We start from the raw sequence: 23,294 nt of genomic DNA on the forward strand, positions 1-23,294 counted from the left end.
GGGCCCCAGGAGGGGTCGCCCACATGGTGGGGCACGACTTTCTCTCAAACTGGGTTGCCCTGCACGGGACTTGAGGCCTAGCTTCTCTCACCAGAGACCTCCCTCCCACGCCCCCCCCCCCGCGCTCAGCTGCACCGCTGGTTGCCACTTACCGGAGCCTCTTTTCTCCCCCAACTCCCAGCTTCGCCTGCCTCACCTAGCGGGCTGAACAAGATGGCCGCCGGGGCGAGGCCGCGGGGAGAGCCGCGGGGGCTTCTGGGAGTTGTACTCCAGCCGGCGCGCTGACGCACTTCGCGGCGGGCCGACAGGCGCCATTGTGAGGCGTGCACCGGTTGAGTGGGGCTAGAAAGCCGTGTCCGGCGGGAGCTCCCTGGGCGGGTGTGGGGTCAGTATTTGGGAGCGGGCACAGCCTGGGGCCCTGCCCTGCCGCGCTTGGGAGCCCGGAGTCAGACCTGCCTGCCGTCCTGACGACGTGCTATGGGACATGGTGTGACCTGGAACCCCGAGGGGAGACGGCGGTCTCGGGACCTGAGGGCTGAGGGAGCCGACTGTGCTTGGGAGCGCGGGGCCCGGGAAGGCGGACGACCCCCTGCGGGTACGTGGGAGCTGGGAACAGCGCGCTCCTGTTGGCCAGGGTCCTCTCCAATCGTGCTGCAGTGCGCTTTTGACACATTCTGGGCTCCTCCTGTGAGGGTGGACTTGCCATTTCCTGTGGATGAAGCCAGTTGCGAGCACACCCGGGGAGAGCTCCCTGGCGATTTCCCCTGAACCCCACTTTGGTTTTCTCAGGACTTCACCCATTCCCGAGACAGACAGACTGAGAGGGAGAAAAGTATGGCCTTCAGGCATCTGACGACCTGGTCCTGGGTGAGTAGAGGCTTCTTTTAGCTTTTGAGTGCACTCCTTTATGGGGGTGTGGTGGGGAGAGACCCCCTTCTGTGAGATTTCCTCGGGCCCCAGAGCACCTCAGGAAGCTGCAAGGGGTTGGTTGGGCATGAGACAGTCCGCAGGTTGCTTTGCTTTCTAAGGGGTGTGGTTAGATTAGTGGCCAGATTGGGGGTGATTCTGAAGGGCAGGCTGAGGTGATTCCAGTTTACTCTAATCCATACTGAGCTGAGTAACTGACAGGTATAAGTGAGGATTAGGCTTCTGTTGAGGTTTCAAACAAGACGTGACATGAGCTCAGTTTAGCAATAAAAGGAAAAGAGAATAGTGGATGGATCCCTGAAAATAAATGAGATAGAAACAGAAGGGGCTCCGCTCAGCTCGTCTCAGCTCGTCTCCTGTAGCACAGCGGTTACGGCGCCGGCCACGTGCACCGAGGCTGGCCTGTTCGAACCCGGCACAGGCCTGCAGCACAACAATGACAACTGCAACAACAACAAGAAAAAAAACCGGGCTTGTGGCGGGCGCCTGTAGTCCCAGCTACTTGGGAGGCTGAGGCAAGAGTTTGAGGTTGCTGTGAGCTGTGAGGCCATAGCACTGTACCGTGGGCAACATAGTGAGACTGTCTTGAGGGAAAAAAAAAAAGAAAAGAAAAAAAAAAGAAACACTAGGGGCTGAAGTCTATTTTTTTTTTTTGAGACATAGTCTCACTATGTTGCCTTAGGAAGAGAGCCGTGGCGTCGCAGCTCTTAGCAGCCTCAGTCTCTTGGGCTTTAGAGATTCTCTTGCCTCAGCCTCCCAAGTAGCTGGGAATACAGGCGCCCATCACAATGACTGGCTGTTTTTTGCTGCAGTTGTCGTTGTTTGGCCCGCCCCTGCCGAACCCGCCAGCTCCCGTGTACGTGGCTGGCACCCTAGCTGCTGAGCTACAAGCCTGGAGCCATGGGCTGAAGTCTTGCATGTGATGATTCAGCTCAGGGAATTCCTTAGGAATTCTTATACTCCAATCCTCAGATTAATAAGAAATGGGCAGGATTTCATATGCCAGCAAGGTCTGGTGACCTGAATAGGGTCAAGCTTAGTGTTTGCTCAGAGTTTCTGACTGGCACAGAATCTCAGGATGTGACTCCCAAGATGATCATCATCTTGTACACCATTCTGTGATTTCACGGGCTCTGTCATCCTCCTTTGTCTTTCTTTGCCATGGATGAGGACATGCCCTGACTGAAGAAAAATCTGGATTTTAGGAACCAGTGACTTTTGAAGATGTTACACTGGGTTTTACTGGGGAAGAGTAGGGACTGCTGGACCTGGAACAAAAATATCTGTACAGGGAAGTGATGCTAGAGAACTACAGCAACCTGGTGTCAGTGGGTAAGGCTGGCCTCCATGTCAATAAAGATCTGTGCTTTGTGTGAAATGTGTGTCTATTTGGGCTTAAACTGCAGGGATCACAGTAGAAGTGTTATGGCCCTGGAGCCTGAGGAAGCAAGTGAATTTTTCACCTGTAGGATAAGGACTTACTACTGCCTAATCCATTGCTAAGAGCCCCCGAGTACTAGGCATGTGTCTGTTAAGGATGTTTGCAGCTGCAGTAGTGTATGATTCCTGTTTTTATAATAAGAATTACATAGGATGTGGTATAAAATGTTCTACCAGGTCAAGTGTATCGTCATCAAAGAACCTAATCTCTTGCATCTCTGGCTACTGTGAACCTTTCCATCTTCTGGTTAGTCATTGTATGCCTGTGGCTTCAAACAATTCTGCATTCAAGGCAGAAATAAGGGAAGGGGTAGCGCTGGCCTGCTCCTTTTCACAGCTTTGCATTTAACAAGAAAACAAGCTTTTCCCAAAAGTCTCAGCTAACCCATCTCCCTTTGTGTGAGTGACTGGAACTGGGCCAAGATAGGGGATGGATAGGATTGTGGTCATCAGAAGTTATGTCATGCCATCACAGGGAGGAAGGTGGAAACAGCTTGTACAGCAGCAGGGCAGCATTTTCTCCCAAACACAGACCACCCCTGCAAGCCCTGTCTCTTTTCCTTTAAGCAGAATATCAGCTTTCCAAGCCAGATGTGGTATCTCAGTTAGAGGAAGCAGAAGAATTCTGGCCGTTGGAGAGAGGAATGCCTCAAGATACCTTTCCAGGTGAGAACCAGGCACATGGGAAGACCTCACAGGGAATGGATCAATTGATTAGTCTGGGACCAATGTTTTGGAAAAGAGTTGGAGAAGGTTGGAGTGATATAGTAAGTAACCACAGACATGCAGAACCAAGCTTTTCTGTGGCTCCAAAGTTAGTGTCCTACTTGGTTGAAAGGGAACCTGTTACTAGGCAGGTGGTATATGTGTTGACAGTAGGGGCTCCCTCACACTGTTCCATTCATTGTCTGCATTCCTCCCCCTCATGTAATCATTTTTAAGTCTGGCGTGTCTCTAGCCAGACTTCTGTTTATGGGTTTAGTGCACGTGTATAAATTTATATAGATGTTTTGGGGGTGTATTATACTCAATACAGACAGGTCTGCTTCACTCTTTAACAGATTCATTGTAGTCCACATTTTATTTTTCTTCTCTCCCCTTGGGAGACATTCCAGTTGTTGGAAAAAACTTGCTTGTATACAGTTTTTTGCACATACAAGTTAGTTTTTCTGTAGGCTAGATTTTTTTCTTTTTTCTTTTTTTGGATACTGTAGCTTGATGTACTTGCCGTAAATTTGGTTACATTCTCCCTGAACTGAATCCAAATAGGCAAACAGTCATGCAGACCTAGGGCACATGTCACAAGTAAGGCTGCTTTAGCAGGTGTAGTGGCAATCCTAGGCGCATCAGTTATCTGTGCAAGAAACATAGTTGATACCAGTTAACTGTAGGATTGACTAAAGTGTAAGCTAAAAATCTGGTAGCAATAAATAGCCACCTAAAATCCTGTAAAGTATGTATAGCTCAGGCACATGAGTGCTTTTTGCCCTCTCCATCACCAGGGGAATTTTTTTTTTCTTTGCCCTGAAACAGAGTTTCATTATGTCACCCTTGGTAGAGTGCCATTGGCGTCACAGCTCACAGCAACCTCAAACTCCTGAAATCAAGCGATTCTCTTGCCTCAGTCTCCCAAGTAGCTGGGATTACAGGCACCTGCCACAATGCCTGGCTATTTTTTGTTGTAGTTGTCATTATTGTTTAGCTGGCCCATGCCTGGTTGGAACCCACCAGTCTTGGTGTATGTGGCTAGCACCATAACTGCTATGGGTGCCGAGCCTTAATTTTTTTTTAAGATTTGTGGGTTTGATGGGTAAAGAAAAAAATAGCATATTAGGTTTAGTTCACATTTTCCTCACAGCTGCCAGAGTTGCATGTTTTATAAATTTATATACTCTTGGCAGTTTTTTCTTCTGTGAGTTTGTGTATTTTCCCTTTTTTGTCACCTTTTATATGTGGTAATTAATATTTTCTGGATGTTAAGATTGAAATACTATATTCCAGACCTTCTATCTTCATGTAGTCTCTCTACAGAAGTTCTATAATTTCAAGTATTTTTTTTTTCAGGTCTGTTTTTATTACCGTTCTTGGTTTTGAATCATAAGTAGGCCAATAGTACGCATACTTTTGTGTTTTCTAGTATTTTCAAATTTATTTTTTGGTTAGTTCAGTTTATATGGAGTTTCCTCTGACACTTGGTGTGGGGTACAAGTTCTTTCAGCACTGTTTACTGACTATGTTCTTTGTTCATTGGATGTTAATTGTTTTTACTTTTTGGAAGAAGTTATGTAATTGCATTCACATGAACTTCCAAAGCATTGTGAAGCTGAGAGTGTGAAGAGTGGATGTCTGATTTCCAGATTTTGATGCGCATGACACTGGATTCTACTTCGATTCAAAACAGTTTTTATCTGGATGAAGAAATAGTCATCTAGTCTTTTCTAATGAATGAAAATCAGTAATATCTCCAGTTTCCCACCCAGAACCTACCACGGTGGTCATAGGGATATTTTTTTCCTTTAAGCAGTTAGCATGGGGACATAATAGACATAGAAGTACCCTTAGTGTAATGTGTAGCTGGAGTCTGTTGACTTTTTTTTTTTTTCATGTCAATGCTGATAAATTACTTTAGGGAGGTGGGTTTTTCTTTGCTATCTTTTTTAGCTTTTCTATCATCAAGGTGTGCTGGCTAGAAAGCACACTGGATGCTTTGCCTTCTCTTTGTTCTCTGTGCTCTGATTTAAATACCACTGTAACTACCCACTTATGGTTACTATGTGAAATCTGTATTTGAAATCTGTATCTGGCCCCCATGTTTGATGATGGACTGTTCACCACAGAATAGTGGGGGTGTGGTCTCTCCTCTTCCTCTTTTTCTCAACTCTATTTCAGGTTTTTCCATGTTTTAGCTTGACATCTCGATTTTTTTTTTCTTTTCCACATTCAGAGGCCTTTCTGTTCTCTTCACTGAAAATGTTTCTACCCATTGGCACAGGTAACCAAACTATATGTCCTCTACAAGGTACCCTGCAGTGCAAGCACTTTGTGTCTGTCTGCCCATTGGTTTCAACCTTGATCATCTAGACTCCTAATGTCCCTTCTGGTCTTTATGGTTCCAGATTACTCTGGATGGGACGAGTTAGTGTCTCATCCTCCCTAGAGCTTAAGTCCCATATGCTGCATGGGAAACCTCCAGGTCATGTACTTCTGGATATAGTTCCCTAAATCTAGCTGCTCTGTGGGGGCACTGTGGGTGCCTATGGTTCTACACATAGGGGAAAGCTGGCTTCACAGGTGACAGATTGAGGGGTGGTGTCTCAGAGTTATAGGCTGTGTGAGGGAAGTTGTGTGAGGTTAGGGAGCTCTTGTATTTTGTGCCTGAGATGATGGGTGCCCAGTTAATCTCTGCTTTGTCACAGAGTTATTTGTTAGATGTTTTACTTCCTCTCCTTTCCTTCTTTCACCTCCCAAATATTTACAGACAGTCTCTTCTGTCCCATGCAGTATACTAAACACTTGTGTGAGAAACTGAAGCCTTAACTTAAACCCTGCCACCATACAGTTCATAATCAATTTGATGGCTGTTTGTAAGCAGATAGCACAGATAGAATAAGTTGTAGTAAGTACTGAAAAGTAAAAGAACTCAGTGGAAAGGGGAGAGCTATGAGAAATTAGGGAAGAAAGACTCTGCAGGGGTGAGATTTAAGCCAATAAGGGAAAATAAGTGTGCCAACATGCAAGAGTGTTGGTGAAAAGAGCTTCCAGACTTGGAGACGTCATTTGTGGTGACCATGAGATGGGAAAGAGCTTGGCTTTCTGAAGAACAGTAAGTTGCCCCAGTGGGGCAGGAGTAGATAACAAGTATAAAGAGGAGCATGTAGTTTGGCATAATCAAAGTCTCATTGGCTGTGAGCGGACTGCTTTGCATTCTTGAGACCGGGTGAGACGTACCTTTTCACGGCTCCCTTTGGGTAGCTTGTGAAGAAAGAACTGAGGTACAGCACTGTAGTAGACCATATGCCTTTAAGGAAAGGAGAAGCAAGAGCTAAGCTTGGAAACACTCAGCAATTATAAGAAACACCTGTAACATCTTGGTACTATTAACACCTTGGTGATAAGGGCATGGGGCAGGGGGGCCACAGTAGCACCTAAGAGAGAGGTCCTAGTACCAGGCTTGAGAGTAAGAGCAGGTTTAGGGAGAAGCAAGTGTGGGTGATTCATGAGTGGACTCAGTGGGGGTAGGTGAGTAATTGGTTGAGGATGGTGAAGGAAAAGCAGCCAAGAATTCTTCATAAGTGAAAGGAAGACTGAGTTCCTGTGATTATTTATAACATGTACTTACTACATACAGTGGTCCCCCAATATCGATGTGGGATTAGTTCCAGGACCAACCTTCACACAAGATACCAAAATCCACAGATGTTCAAGTCACTTATATGAAATGGTTTAGTATTGGCATATAACTTATGCATAGCCTCTCATATGGTTTAAATCAATCTCAAATCATCACTCATAATGCTTAATACAATGTAAATGGTAAGTAAAGTAGTTGTTAATACTGTGGTGTTTGGGCAATAATGACAAGGGGAAGATTCTGGAAATGTGCATTATGGACACAACCATCCATTGATTTCCCCCAATACATTCAGTCCACAGTTGGTTGAATCAACAAATACAGAACCCATGGATATAGAAAACCATCTGTACATTCTTTCTTATATGTCATTATCTTATTTTTAAAATGTGATAAGGGAGAAAATTTACTTCTGAATTTTTGGCATGAACCAAGGACAGCTGGTAAATGCATGGACTTTTTCAAGGGGTAGAAGTACAGGGTTTTTTTTGTTTCATTGTTTTGTTTTGTTCTTTGTCTTTGGGGGTTTTGTTTGTTTATTTGTTTAGCAGGCCCTGGCCTGCCTGGTTCAAGCCTGCCACTCTTGCTGCACAGGGCTGGCATTCTAACCATTGAGCTATAGGTGCCCAGTCTACTTTTTATGTTTAAATAATTTTAAACAAAATGTTTACACTAACACTACAAAGTCACAGCTTTTGCCTTGATTTTGAACTATCCCATGTCTTGACTGGTTCTGTTAATAAAGAGTTTGCGTGAGAAGAAAGTAAGAGACAGCTAAAGAGGTTTGCAGGGTGGCGCCTGTGGCTCAGTGAGTAGGGCACCAGCCCATATACCAAGGTTGGTGGGTTCAAACCAGTCCTGGTCAAACTGCAACAACAAAAAAATAGGTAGGTGTTGTAGTGGGTGCCTGTAGTCCCAGCTACTCCGGAGGATGAGGCAAGAGAATTGGCTAAGCCCAAGTGGTGAAGGTTGCTGTGAGCTGTGATGCCGTGGTACTCTACAGAGGGCAAGAAAGTGAAACTCCGTCTTATAGCTGGGCATTATGGCGGGTGCCTGTAGTCCCAGCTACTCAGGTGGCTGAGGCAAGAGAATCACCTAAGCTCAAGAGCAGGAGATTGCTGTGAGCTATGACGTGACAGTGCTCTACTGAGGGCAACACAGTGAGACTCTGTCTCTAAAAAATAAAAAATTAAAAGCTCTATACTTCTAAAGATAATAATAATAAAAAAGAGGTTTGCAAAGCCAGTTGAGTGCACCCATCTGACCTCAGAAGGAGAGCCAGTCAGCACATAAAAATGTTTTTGGAATGGCAGCCTTTACTGTTGGCTGAGACATTTATCCCTCATAGAGGTCTCTTTATCCCACCACTGGCATGGCTATCCCTCATTAATGGACAGAACTGGAAGTGAATTCAAAGCTGGGCCTTTTTGGCAACTCAACTTATGTACTTTTCCAGCTTTCTGTATTCACAAGAATGACAGCCTAGGTCCTGGTTGTTGAAGTAGAAAGAAAATTCAATAAATGCCATATTCTCAAGAAAGCACTGAATGGGTAGTGATGCTGTGAAGGTAAAAAATGTGCTGAGGTAAATTTTATGGCAGTCACACTTCAGCTTTCAGTTAGTGTCCATCACAAGAAGGCATTGCTCTGTGTGGCTATTGGGTAGAATACTTGAAATATAAACTAGATTTAGTCGTTAGGGAAGCAAGGCAGGGAAGGGACTATTAATGAAGGTTATGCTCATAGGACATCCTACAAGAATTTAACACTTTTTACTTGTGAAGTCATTTAGTAGGAAATGAGCTCTAAAAATAAGAATATGGCATTCTTTTCAAATCTAAATTTTTGCAAAAAAATAATTTAAGGAAGGAAGTAGTTTAATTGGGAGAGAGAGATGCTTCTGTAGATTCCATCCTTCATGTAGCCCGACAGAATCACATAGACCATAGAGTTAATATATATATATATATGTATGTTATATATAGAGATAGATAGATAGATAGATAGATGTATATATAGATAGATAATGTAGGAAATGAGTGGAATACACTTGTTTGATAGAAAAGATAACTCATCTAAAAACAGAATGGAATAAAGCCCACTTTCAGCTCAGCTTGTCCTTTAAGGAAAGACTCACATGGGAGATTAACCTTCAAAGACTATGAATGAAGTTCTTTTCATGAGTTTTTTAGCATCTGAGAACTCACACAGGGAAAAAAAATCTCAGTAATATCACATCACGAAAGACTCTGGCATAACTCAGACTTGAGAGAATTCATACTGTAAAAGTTCTTAACAGGCAGTGATTCTGTCTGAGAATTCTGAAATGATGATAACATGTAATTGCTATGGGGAAGTTGTATGCATAGCTCTCCTACTCAGCATCATAGAAGTCATACCAAAATAGCCTAAGAATGTAATCAGTGTTGGGAATGCTTCAGGTGTTATAGAAGTCACTGGCAGGGTGCCCAGTGAATGACAAAGTGGGAACCCCTTCAGTAGGAGTCCTCATTGTTTTCAGCATAAGAGGACTCTTATGAGTGGAGATGTTCTGAATTTAATCTCTTCAGGCAAATTAACTGCCTTAGCCCTCACTTTATTTAACAGAACAAATAAATTTACCCTGGACAAGACAGGTGGATTGCTTGAGCTCAGGAGTTTGAGACCAGCCTGAGGAAAAGCAAGACCCTGGTCTCAATAAATAGCCAGGCCCTGTGCGCCTGGGAGGCTGAGGCAAGTGGACTGCTTGAGCCCAAGAGTTTGAGGTTGCTATAAGCTATGATGCTAGGGTGACTAAGTGAGACTGCCTCAAAAAAGAAAGAAACTTATGATAGAAAGAAACATATTGAATAATGTAAAGGTGCTGTTTTATCTTGTTTTTTTTTTTCCGTTTTTTTTTTGTTGTTGTTGTTGAGACCAAGTCTCACTATGTCACCCTAGGTAGTGTGCTGTGGCATCACGGCTCACAGCAACCTCAAACTCTTGGGCTTAAGTGATTCTCTTGCCTCAGCCTCCTGAGTAGCTGGGACTTCAGGTGCCCACCATAATGCCCTGCTATTTTTTGGTTGCAGTTGTCATTGTTGTGTAGCAGGCCCAGGCTGGGCTCTAACCCAACAGCCTCAATGTATGTGGCCGGCACCCTACTCACAGAGTTACAGGAGCCGAACCTTATCCTATTTTTTATATCATACAGAACATAAGCCCTACCTAAAGGTTCGGTAACATAAGTATATAAATGTAGTAAAACAGATCTTTACTAGTTTGTTTTACTCTCACCTCCCATATTTGTCTTATAAGACCTGTATAAAATGTGAGCCTCTTGTCTAGGGAACAAACACTCTCTGGCATCCAGTGTTGGCAGCCAGGGCTAAATGCAAGGGCTGAATTGTCTTTAACCTTTATCTGAATATGAAGGAAAACAGACTAAACTTTTGAGGCAGACATTTTATAGAAAAAAGAAGAACACTTCCTCACCTTGGCGCTTGTTGCTCAGTGTCTAGGGTGCCAGCCACATACAGTGGAGCTAGTGGGTTCAAATCCAGCCCAGGCCTGCCAAACAACAATGATGACAACTACAACAATAAGGAAAAAGAAAGTAGCCAAGCGTCATGGTGAGCACTTGTGATCCTAGCTACTTGGGAGGATAAGGCAAGAGAATCGCTTCAGCCCAAGAGTTGGAGGTTGCTATGAGCTGTGATGCCATAGCACTCTACCGAGGACAACATAATGAGATTCTGCCTCAAAAAAAAAAAATAAAAAGAAATTACTAAGGGTTTTAGTAATTAAAAAAAAAAATAAAGTGCTGTATAAAGAGGTAACTCACCAGAAGGTTTACTTTTTTGTTTGTTTTTTTTTGAGATAGTCTTACTATGTCACTCTTGGTAGAGTGCTGTGGTGTCACAGCTCACAGCAACCTTTAACTCTTGGGCTTAAACGCATCTCTTGCCTCAGCCTCTTAAGTTGCTGGGAGTACAGGTGGCCACCACAATGCCCGGCTATATTTTTGTGGCAGTTGTCATTGTTTTTTAGCTGTCCCAGGTCAGATTCGAACCCACCACCCTCGGTGCATGTGGCTGGTGCCATAACCACTTTGCTATGGGCACTCAGCCAAGGTTTACTGTTAAAATGTATAATTCAGGGATTTTAAAACTATTTTCACAGGGTTCTGGAACCATCACCACTATCTAACTGCAAAACATTTTAATCACCATGGCAGGGAACCCATGTCAGTTAGCAATCCCCTTTCTATTCCCTCAATTCTTCCATCTCCTGGCAATCACCAATCAAGTTTTTGTCTGTATGGATTTTGATATTTCATATAAATGTACTAATATGGCCTTTTATATATGATTTCTTTCACTTTAGCATGATGCTTTCAAAGTTCATCTGTGTTGTGGAATGTATCAGTTGATTTTTTTTTTTTTTTTTGAGACAGAGTCTCAAGCAGTTGCCCTGGGTAGAGTGCTGTGGTGTCACAGCTCACAGCAACCTCCAACTCTTGCACTTAAGTGATTCTCTTGCGTCAGCCTCCCAAATAGCTGGAATTATAGGCACCTGCCTCAATGCCCGGCTATTTTTTGGTTGTAGTTGTCATTGTTGTTTGGCGGGCCCAGGCTGGATTCAAACAGCTCTGGTGTATGTGGCTGCCATCTTAGCCGCTTCAGCTACAGGTGCTGAGCCTATCAGTTGATTTTTTCTTGTTGCCAGATACTTTGTTGTACAAGGGGATCACAATTTCTTTATACGGTCATCAGTTGACGGCTAAAAAGGGGAAATAACACAGATGTCCTGTAATGAATAATACTGCATTCTGAGACAGGTTTTTGTAAGCATATGCTTTCAGTTCTATAAGAAATACTCAGTTCTTTTGGGAATATTTACTAGATGGAGAGTTGGGGAGTTACATGTAACTTTACATTTACGTTTTTGAGGTTTTACCAAAGTATTTTGCAAAGTGGTACAGCATTCTGTATTGCCACCAGGAGTTTGTAGGTCTAGCAGTTTTTCCATATTCTTACTTGTTACGGTCCATCTTTGATAAAAACCGTTATTGTAGGTATAAAGTATATTTTATGATGATTTTGATTTGCAGTCTTCTGATGGGTAATGATACTGAGCATCTTCCCATATGCTTTTTCACCATTTGTCTTGTTCTGTTCTTGACCTGCAGAATATCTTGGGCCTCAAATCAAAATTCAGCTGGGTCCTCTTCCTGGTGAGAATCCCCTGATGAACATTGAGGTTGTTGAGGTCCTCACACTGAACCAGGAGGTAGCTGGTGCCTGGAATGGCCAGATTTGCGCCGTCTATGCTGAAGATGGGATCCTGAGTCCTGACATTCTCAAGGAGCCAGTATAACTGCTGGGCGAGCATCCAGCTGATCCTGAGGCAGCTCGTCAGAAATTTCGGCAATTTCATTATGGGAATGTGGTAGGTCCCCGAGAAGCCCTCACCTACCTTCGTGAACTGTGTCACCAGTGGCTGGAGCCTGACGTTCACTCCAAGGAGCAGATGCTGGAGTGCTGGTGCTAGAGCAGTTCCTGGGTGCACTACCTGGGAAACTCCGGATGTGGGTGGAATCACAGCATCCAAAGGACTGCAAAGAGGTGGCAGCCTTGGTGGAGGATGCTACTTGGATATCTGAGGAGGAAGGTGAGTGCAGTGGAAGGGTAGGTAGGTGTGCTGCTCCATGTGGGTGTGTTAGAGGACTCTGCAGGAGAGAGAACTTCAGACTTCCTGGGAGAGTCAGGGGACAGGTAGTGCACACTGTATGCAGACCAAAGATATCTGTGTCCCCATGTCAGAGCTATTGAAATCCCTGGGGTAGGTTCCAGCACTACATTCTCCAAGGAGCCCTCCAGAGGCTCCAATGAAAGCTTCCAGATAAAGTACTTCTTTTTTTTTCCATTTGGGATCCCTGCTGTACTACGATTCCTTTATTACTTGGTGAGACAAACAAAAGTATTGAGCTCTCAGAGCCTACAGTCTAGCAGGAGAGATAGGGATTTAACAAATGAATGTGCATGTGATGATGGTGGGATCACGATGAGTTTGAGAGTCCTCTTGGAGCTCATGGAGGCTGAGTCAGTGGAGTTGACACCTGGCCATGTAAAGAAAAGGCAGGAAGAATGAGCATTGCTTATTAGGGCCTAAGAATAGATCACAGTATGTGCATGGATAATTTGGGTAGGTTGGTACAGAAAGGGAGCAGGGGACTGAGCTGGCACAGCCTGTGAGGGCCCTGTGGTGGTTTGCATGCTGTTCTAAAGATAAAGCAGTGGGAATTGATCCCTGAACTCTGAAGGTGGGGGCCACAGTGAGACTTGAGACAGGTACAGGTGTTCCTGCCTGTAATTCCAGTACTCTGGGGGGAGGATCTCTTAAGCTCAGGAGTTGCAGAACAGCCTAAGCAAGAGTGAGAGTACATTTCTATCAAAAAAATAGAGAAAATTATGTAGTCGATGTGGTAGGTGTCTGTAGTCTCAGTTACTTGGGAGGCCAAGGCAGAAGGATTGCTTGAGCCCAGGTTGCTGTAAGCTAGGCGGATGCTAGGGCACTCTAATCTGAGCAATAGAGTGAGACTGACTCTCTCTCTCTCAAAAAAAAAAAAATTGCTTTGAAATATCAAGCAGGGACAAAAAAAGAAGAAATGTATCATGCTGAGTATGGTGGGTGATGAACAGAGGACAGAAAGGAGAGTACAAGCATAGTGGCTACTTTGAGCTATTGCCCATCCTCCCAAGAGAGGTGGCTGGCTGGGGAGAGAGCACACATGTGAGTTTTACAGAGTATGGATGCTTCTGCATTGTGTACCTCCATGTTCCATGTTGATAGGTATCCATAAGATGTTTCTGAAGTGAATGAATGATTAACTGGTTGATGTTTATGATTAAGGGGAAAGGAGGAATCCTATAGAGGAGATGGTGGGATTCTAAGAACAGGTAATCCTGGAGAAGGTGTGGTGGGGGGGGTGGGGAAGGCAGATACAGAGTTTGGGGTGCTGTGGTCTTCAGAACAATTGTCGCAAAGGTGTCTGTGTCCTCATTGTAGATGCACCCTCTACATCTATTATCTTAACAGGGACAAAGGGATCTTGGAGATATGATTAGGTTAAGAGTCTTGAGATGTGAGAATAGGTTAGATTATATGGGTGGGTCTAATGTAGATGTGAGAATAGGTTAGATTATATGGGTGGGTCTAATGTCTTTGCAAGGTTCTTTTTTTTTTTTTTTTAAGAGACACTTTATTGCCCTTGGGAGAATGCCATGGCATCACAGCTCACAGCAACTTCCAACTTCTGGGCTTAGGTGATTCTCTTGCCTCAGCCTCCTGGGTAGCTGGGACTATAGGCACCTGCCACAATGTCCAGCTATTTTTATTGTTGTTGTTGCAGTTTGGCTGGAGACCGGGTTTGACCCACCACCCTCGGTATATGGGGCCGGCGCCCTACTCACTGTGCCACAGGCGCCACCCCATTGCAAGGTTCTCAAGAGAGGGAGGCCACAGGATCACAGTCAGAGAAATTTGATGACAGAAGAAGGAGTGATATGAGGAAGGGCCATGAAATACATATTTGGAATAGCCTCTAGAAACAGAAAAGGCCAGGAATGGGTTTTCCCCTAGAGCCTCAAAAGAAGCCCAGCCCTACTGACACATTGATATTAGCCCAGTGAGGTACATATCATACCAGACTTATGATCTCTAGAACTGTGAGCTAACAAATATGCTCATTTGAGCCACCTAGTTTGCAGCAGTTTATTACACCAGCAATACGAAACTAAATATAGGTTCTGGCCGGGGTGCAGTGGCTCATGCCTATAATCCTAGCACTCTGGAAGGCCAAGGTGGGTGGATTGCCTGAGCTCATGAGTTCGAGACTAGCCTGAGCCAGAGCAAGACCCCATCTCTAAAAGTAGCTGGGTGTTGTGGCAGGTGCCTGCAGTCCCAGGTAAGTACTTGGGAGACTCAGAAAAGAGAATCACTCGTGCCCAAGAGTTTGAGGTTGCTGTGAACCATGATGCCATGGCACACTACCTAGGACGACATAGTGAGACTCGGTCACCAAAAAAAAAAACAGGATAGAACATTACATTATTCAATGTATTTCTTTCTAGCATAAGTTTCTTTCTTTTTTGAGGCAGAGTCTCACTTAGTTGCCCTAGGTAGAGTGCCCTGGCATCATAGTTTACAGCAACGTCAAAATCTTGGGTTCAAGCAGTCCACTTGCCTCAGCCTACTAGGCCCATGGGGCCTGGCTATTTTTAGAGATGGGGGTCTCACTTTTCCTCAGGCTGGTCTCAAACTCCTGTGTGCAAACAATCCACCTGTCTTGTCCAGATGAGACTCTGTATCAAAAAAAAAAAAAAGAGAGAGAGAGAGAAAGAAAGAAATACAGCTACCAAGGAGACAGCTGTGGAGTTCCTGATATCCAAGTCAGTGAGTTCATCCTGTGCTTAACCTCACAGATGGATGGAATCAATTAATATCACAGAAAACAGAAGTCTTCCAGGAAACCCTCAGAATCCCTCTCTTAGTGATGATCATATCACTTGGGACTCTTAGGTGTGACTGCCACAAAACACTTTCGTAGAATGGGTCAGGGAGGAGGAAAGTTTCTTGAAAAACTTCTTGGATGACGTAGCATCAGACACAGCTGAATCCAGGACCTCATAGTGTCCTCAGAACTCATCTTCTCTCCCATGTGTCAGTTTTTTTGCCCTTGGTTGGCTTCACCCACAGGCAGTCTATCTCTCTGCGGGTCCTCCCATTGTGGAATTTCTCTTTTCCAAACATTCCCAACATTCCCAAGCCTGTTGGCTCTGATTGTTTGGTTGTGGGCTGTGTTCATCCCAGATTCAATCACTGGCCAGGCTAGGTTACATCAGGTACCCCTTGATGTTGCAAGTGGAGCCAGTATGATACAAGCTTGCAAAATGTGTGGTGCCATGTAAAGAAGATCACAAGGAGGAGCCATGGTTGAGGGGTCATGGGGCCAGATGGGCCTGTTTTCTAAGGTGGAAGAAAGTTGATGAAGTTCGTGTCAAGATTGGTACATGTCCTGAACGCTGGGGAAGTCCATGAGGTGGCAGGAGTGATGGCAGAAAGGAGTGCCCATGTGGGCAGGGTGGAGGGCTTGGATGCTAGAAATGGGGGCTTAGCTTCACAGAAGGCATGAGGCAGCCATCTCATTGGGGCTGGGGCCCAAGATAGTCCCTAGAGAGGGAAAGAGTGGGACCAGGAGTCTCAGCAGTGGGAGCACTGCTCCCTGTGGCCTGTGCAGAGTAAAGCATCTTGTACCCATCCAGATGTGGGAAGACAAGTACCTTGAAAAGACTGGAGGGTCGAGAGTAGAGGGCTGAGTGTGGGAGAAGAGAAGGCAGGACCAGGGACATCACAGGGTGTAGCAGAATGCTGGTGTGCGGTAGCAGAGATAGGCTGCCCTTGCCCTTCTGGGGTATGACCACACCTACTGATGTCCTCCCAGCACCACCTGCCCAGCCTTCACAGGACCCCACCTGCTGTCTCAAAGTCCCTGCCCAGCAGGAAAAGAAGCAGCAGAAGGCTACAGCCATCCAGCCAGAGATGGCCCTGCCTGAGGTGAGTGGGGAAAATCACTCTCTTCTGGTCCCAGCATCCCTTGTGAAGCAGGCCCACAATTGAGGCTTTCCACAGGTTGAGCCATTCCAAATCTCAGCTCTTAGGTCTGTGCTGGACTCTGAAGCAACCTGAATGTGAAGAGAATCCCTGCCCTCTAGCCACAGTGGCATCACTAGAGAGAGGGCACGGTGACCTGGGAGTTGAGGCATGAGACAAGGGAGGGGACTGACCAAATGTTTCCATAGACTTGAGAGCTAGAACAACCTCAGGCCAGGGGTGTGTGGACATTTATATCCCAGTTTGTGTAAGAGCCCTCATCCTTCAGAAATGCATTTCTGGGATTTGCTTCTGAATAACCCAGAGCTAGGATCTGGGTAACACAGATAGGTCGTGTCTTGCTGACCATCAGGGTAAGGGTGTATCTGTGGCATTGGTCAGAATTATTTGCAAGTGACTGATACTGACTCAAGCATAGAAGTAAATTTATTGGCTTTCATGTATTCTGGATTAGGCTTAAGGCAAGGCTGCATCCAGGTACTTCCAGGTGATGGAAAGAATCTCTGACCATCTCCAGTCTCATGGCTCTGCTTTCTCTCATTCCTTCTCAGGAAGGTTGTGTCCCATATGGGCAAGATGCCTCTCGTCCAAGCAAAGCAAAGTGGAGGTGATCTCATCTTCCCAGAAAGGACCAATCATAGCACAGCCAGAGTGACTGTCCTGCTCTAGCTCAAGTGGGGAGGTAGTATTCATACAAGGAGAAGGCTCTGCAGTGGGAAGTTGTCAACCCAGGGTAGGGTAGATACAGATGTGGGAAAAGGGAAATAGCTTGCATATACTTGGGGCTCTTTGTGAAGTAGGAGCTTTGGTTCCTGGAGAAAGGGACCCAGTAGACCTCTTTAGCCACAAGTGGGTATCTCTAAACAAATCCCCAAAGCAGGAGAGTCCCTATCACAGTGGGTTTTGTAGGAATACTCAGCCAGATTTTCTTCTGCCCCCATTAAGAACCCTCCTGAGCAGACAACACATGTGACTTCACAGGAACCAGTGACTTTCCAGGATGTTGCTGTGGACTTTACCCGGGAGGAGTGGAGGCTGCTGGGCCTAACACAAAAGGACTGAGTACCATTATGTGATGCTGGAGACATTCGGGCACCTGGTCTCTGTGGGTAAGGCCAAACCCTCCCTTTCCCTGTCCTAGGGCTTATCTGCCTTAGGGACTCCGAGTTGGGGTTTCCCCTTCTCTGGGCTGAGAACTAGGACTGGTTATTATTCCTTGGGGATCATTCCGGTCATTCAGCATCAGAGAGTTCATTCTGGAGAGAGACCATTTGAATGTCAGGAGTGTGGGAGACCTTCAGTGATCGCTCGGCCATCTCCCAGCACCTGAGAACTCACACTGCAGCTAAGCCCTACCCATGTCAGGACTTCCGCCAGAGCTCCCACCTCATTCGGCATCAGAGGACTCACACTGGGGAGCGTCCATATGTGTGCCACAAATGTGGAAAGGCATTCACCCAGAGCTCACACCTTATTGGGCACCAGAAAACCCACAATAGGACAAAGTGGAAGAAGAAACAGCCTACATCATAGCTCTCAAGCCAGTTGAAGAGACAGTGCCTTTTCAACTTGATTCTGCAGTGGAACATGCATTTGGATGGTTGGGAATTGGGACTGAATGTGAAAGAAGCAGAGGGAGGACATTCCCCAAACCAAAGAACCACTGGGGACACCACCATTCTTTTAATTAGAGTAAAGAAAATGAGGAGTTGTCAATGTTTGGGAAAAAGATTTAATTTTTCAATCAGTTGATGTGCTACTGTTTGCTCATTCATTTAGTCCTTAAAAATTATATTAGTGACAGTGCCCGTAGCTCCATGGGTGGCAAGCTGGCCACATACACTGAGGCAGGTGGGTTCAAACCCAGCCTGGGCCAGCTAGACAACAATGACAAGTGCAACCAAAAAAAAAGGTGGCGCCAGTGGCTAGAGCACCGGCCACAAGCACCCAAGCTGGAAGGTTCAAACCTGCCCAGCCAGGTAAACAATGACAACTGCAATAACAACAAAAAATAGCCAGGCATTGTGGCTGGTGCCTGTAGTCCCAGCTACTTGGGAGGCAAAAGAATCACTTAAGCCCAGGAGTTTGAGGTTGGTATGAGCTATAATACCACAGTACTCTACCAAGGGCAATGTGGTGAGACTCTGTCTCAAAAAATAATGATAAAAATAAAAGTTACATTAGTAAAATCTCAAAATGCTTGTAATTTTTTTTTTTATTTTTGAGACAGAGTCTGTCACCCTTGGAATAGTGCCCTGCATTATAGCTCACAGCAACTTCAAACTCTTTGGCTCACGTGATCCTGTTGTGTCAGTTTTTCCTTTTTAGTAGAGACAAAGTCTCACTCTTGCTCGGGCTGGTCTCAAACTCGTGAGCTCAAGCAGTCCACCCACCTCAGCCTCCCAGAGTGCTAGGATTACAGAAATGAGCCACCCCACCCAGCCAAAAATGCTTATGAATTTAAAAAGACAGGTACTTAATAATCTGTGCACTGATTTTGTATCCACAGTAAAAATTTGAGTCTGTGGACAAGGACTTTAAAAAGAATGTGGTTAAACTATATATTTCTGTATAGAATCTCTTTACTTGGCCAGAATGGTGGCTCACTCCTGTAACCCGAGTGCTGTGGGAGGCTGAGGTGGGTGGATTACTTGAGCTCACAGGTTTGAGACTAGCCTGAGCAAAAAAGTGAGACCCTATATCTACTAAGAATAGAAAACCTGAGGCAAGAGGATCACTTGAACGTGAGTTGGAGGTTGCTGTGAACTATGACACCACGGCACTCTACCCAGGGTGACAGCTTCATACTAAAAAAAAAAGGATTTCTTTCCTTCATCTACTTAAATATCCTTACAGTAATGTTTTCATATTTAAAATAACACTTCTGAAACACAAAGAATAAAATTATATAATTTTTTTAATTAAAACAACCAGCTCAGTGCCTGTAGCTCAGGGATAAGGGCACCGGACACATACACCAGGGCTGCTAAACAAGTATAACTACAACAAAAAATAGCTGGGTGTTGTGGGTGCCTGTAGTCACAGATACTTGGGAGGCTCAGGCAAGAGAATCGCTTAAGCTTAAGAGTTGAAGGTTGCTGTGAGCTGTGATGCCACAGACTCTATGAAGGGCAACATAGTGAGACTGTCTTAAAAAAAAAAAAAAAAAAAACAATATTAAAAGGAAGATTGCCAGATAGTTTTAGCAAATTCTGTGCAAGGCTGTACAGTACCTTGGGCCTAAAGTTCTACCTTTGTTGGGATGACCAGTTCATTCCACTCTTTAGGGTATTATGATACAGTTTGTATAGAGAAGGGAATCCTTGAAGAACCCAGAGGACTAGAAAGTCCAGGCAAGTATGTGTTGCTTTCTGGGAGTATACATTTATTTTGTTTCCATTTTTCCTAAGACCCCTACCAAGGAGGTAATGGCTGTGTCCAGGTGCCAGCCAGGAAGTTAAACAACAGTACATTGGCAGCATTAAGGTAAGATACCCATATTAAATATTCTCCAAGTCATACAGCCTGTATAGCACATGCCCATTCAATCCCTCCACAGCTGCACATATATTGAGTTCTGCATGACACTCGAAAACACCCTCTTAAAGCTGGACAAAAAATACTTAAATTCAACAGATGTTGAGTGCTGCTCTGCATAGCTCCTTAAGAGTCCTTAGGGTCATGCCTTCTAAGCTGAAGGCATCTCCTTTCTCCACAATCTGAATCATGTCTGAACATGTGAACCCCATGGATGCTTCCTTGCTAAAGAGCATTCTTCTCTAGAGCTATGATTCGAAGCTACAAGGTATCAATAAAATTGTTGGAAGTGGGCACCATCTCCAAACTGGGTTGGATTTCCATTCTGGTGAGCTAAAGTGATCCCAGATTCTTTGGGAACTTTCCCCCTGAGAGGTGGGGTTCCATTGAGAAGATGGTATCCATGGCTGCTTCAACTAACAAAATGAGGTGGGAGTTAGTGCATCAGTCCCCAGGCCCAAGCTTTGGGCAGCTTTCATGTCTTTATCACTTAAAACAGTGGTCTGTTCCCAAACATTTTGGACCCGGCATTGTTTTATGGAAGACAATTTTTCCATGGACCAGGGCCTGGGGAGATGGTTTCAGGAAGATTCAGATATGTTACATTTATTGTGCACTTTATAATAATAAAGTAATAACAGGCACTGCCTGGGTTATGAATGAGACAGGCGCTGTAGGTTTGTTAAGTTGAATTTGTATGTAAGTCGAAACAGGAACAATAACCTATTACCTGTAATAGACTCCATTTGTAAGTGCAAGTTGTATGTAAGTTGGAGATTTGTAACTTGGGGACTTACTGTAGTAGCTGCTGTTCATAAGTGAAGTTGTAAGTAAGTCGGATGTTTGCCACTCTGGGTCTGCCTGTATTCCATTGTAATGTATAACAAAATAATTATACAACTCACCATAATGCCTTCTTCCGTCACCTCTACACACAGGTGAGAAGAGTCTCACAAATTCTGAATCACAGAAGGGGAAGAAGTGAAGTCTGTGGAGGGACCACAGTATTTCTGAGCCATGGTTTGCTCCTGCCTTGCAAAGACTACAGGGAGCTGAAGGATTCTGGAGATTGGTGGACACATTTCCTGAGTTCCTCTGAGCTGCAATTTTTGACCCTCTCACTAATGTTAGTAATCACTGTATCATTGATAGAAGGTGATTTCTTCTATTTTAGAATCAATAGAGTTCATTGCAGTATGGATTTTAGACCCAAATGGGAGAATCAATATGTTTATCATATTATTATTCCTCCCAGGAACTAGGAGCCAGGAAAAAAAGGACAGTCTCCAAAATACATCCTCTAAGTGTGCTATCGAGGACCGGTAAGTATCCCCGAGTGGCAGCATTTCCTATCAAAATGCGACAGAATTTCTTTTTTTAGAAAAGTGCCAAGTTAATTAGCACCTTATAGGCCCTTGTTACAGCTCAAAACGACTTTACATCTGCTGATAATTTAATCGGTATGAATGTGACACAGGAAATCGAGCTTCACATTCTGTTACGTAATGTAAATTGACAGCCAACGCCACTCAGTAGCTTCATGTCATTAATAAGGTTGTTTCTTAAACTCATAACCGATATCAAGTTGTTTTTTCTCAGTAGGTTAAGACAATAGACCCAACACATGTGACAGTTTTGAGATGTGAAACTTCCTGGGGGCATCTGTGATGCTTCTGGAAGTCATGGGCTGATGATGGGGGACATCAAGTGGGCCCTGATCTCTGTTTGAGGTCAAGAAGGTTCTACAGGGACATCCTGTGGGGCGGGGCAAAGGGCTCTCCAGCCACCACTGCCCCACGTTGTCTTTGGCGATTGATGGAGGTGAGGGAAGGATCCTCTTCTGCTCTAGAGGGCTTCAGGGAGGGGTGCAGATGCATCCGAGGTTGTGAGGAGCAGGTGTTTGTGAACAGAGCCACAGACCCATGCCCTCTTAGGCTTCCACAGCCTTTCATAATTGGCTTCTGGGATCCTTCTGGTCAGAACATTCTGAGAGACACTCTTGGCACAAGTGCACCGCCTGTCAGCACAGGGACAAGCCACACCACACAGGGACAGCATGACCCATGCGCCTGCTGAGCACCAGCTCAGGCCATGGGTGCAAACTCACATGAAGTCTGCATGGCTAGCTGGTGGCTTTCACTCTTGCATCTCACACAATGTTGCCTGAATCCTCAATATCTCCTGGAGTCTTGGCCTCTGTCCATCCATGACTTAATTATACTTTTCCTTTCAGACATTCTGAAAGATAGGAGGGAAGCTCCTTTCCACCTTTTTCAAGTGGAGTAGAATTGTGCTCAGGGTTGAAGATCAAAACCAGAATCAACAAACAAAAACAAGTCAACAGCAAAAACAAAGGGAAGGCAAGGGCTAGCAGGAAGGATGGAAAGAGCAAAAGATTTGGGTTGGATGGAACAGAAAGGTCGTGGGTTTCATAGGCTTCTCAGGGACTTAGGCTTGGAGACTGCAGGGTCCTTGAGGACTTGAGAACAAGGGTCTGACATTGGGAGGACTGGACATGGGGAGGGGGTGTCTGAAGCCACACCGATCCACCTCTGGAGTTTAGAATTGGAGCACCCGCCCTGGTGAAGGGGGTTCCCGACTTAGGTGCCTGGGACAGAAAGCCTCAAGGACTGGGCAGGGAAACCCATGCGTGGGTCTGCAGGGGGTGGAGGGGACTTCGGCAGTGCAAGGCAGGGGATAGGAACCTGCAGGATTCTCACATCTGCAGCCTGAGGAGTCCTGGTCACTGCTCATGAGGGAATCACATGTGTCTACAGCTCGGTTTGTGAGCTGTGAAGGGTACGTCAATTGGAAGTAGTTAAGACCCATACCGGGTGTGGTGGCTGAGTGGTCTGTCTATGTAAAACCAACTCTAAATCCAGCCTGTTTTGTGTTCTTGAATAAGAAATTACGTAGCTTACAATGTGTGGGGTATGTTTTTCCTTCTTAGTAAAAATAAATACATGGTACTAGTAGGAAATCTATCAGGGTGTCCAACCTGCAGCCCGCAGGCCACACGCAGAGTTTTGAGGAATGTGGATCTTGAAAAGTATGTACAGGCTGGGTGGTGGTTCCCACCTGCGATCCCAGCACTCCAGGAGGCTGAGGCAGGAGGATTGCTTGAGCTTAGGAGTTTGAGACCAGCCTCAGCAAGAGCAAGATCCTGTCCCTACTAAAAGTAGAAAAATTAGCTGGGTGTGGTGGCGGGCACCTGTGGTCCCAGATACTTATGAGGCTGAGACTAGAGGATCATTTGAGCCCAGGAGTTTGAGGTTGCTGTGAGCTGTGACACACAGCACTCTAGCCTGGGGCAACAGAATGAGACTGTGTCTCAAAAAGGAAAGAAAAAAAAAGAGAAGAAAAAAGAAAAGTATGCCTGGATCTT

At 45.1% G+C, this 23,294-nt stretch overlaps 1 pseudogene; it reads left to right on the forward strand.

Annotated features, from left to right (window-relative positions):
• Nucleotides 1-782: 782 nt before the first annotated feature.
• LOC128579535 (neurotrophin receptor-interacting factor homolog) lies at nt 783-20,907 on the forward strand (annotated as a pseudogene).
• The last annotated feature ends 2,387 nt before the right edge of the window (nt 20,908-23,294 follow it).

This window comes from Nycticebus coucang, unplaced genomic scaffold (assembly GCF_027406575.1).
Source record: "Nycticebus coucang isolate mNycCou1 unplaced genomic scaffold, mNycCou1.pri scaffold_64, whole genome shotgun sequence".
Classification (NCBI taxonomy): domain Eukaryota; kingdom Metazoa; phylum Chordata; class Mammalia; order Primates; family Lorisidae; genus Nycticebus; species Nycticebus coucang.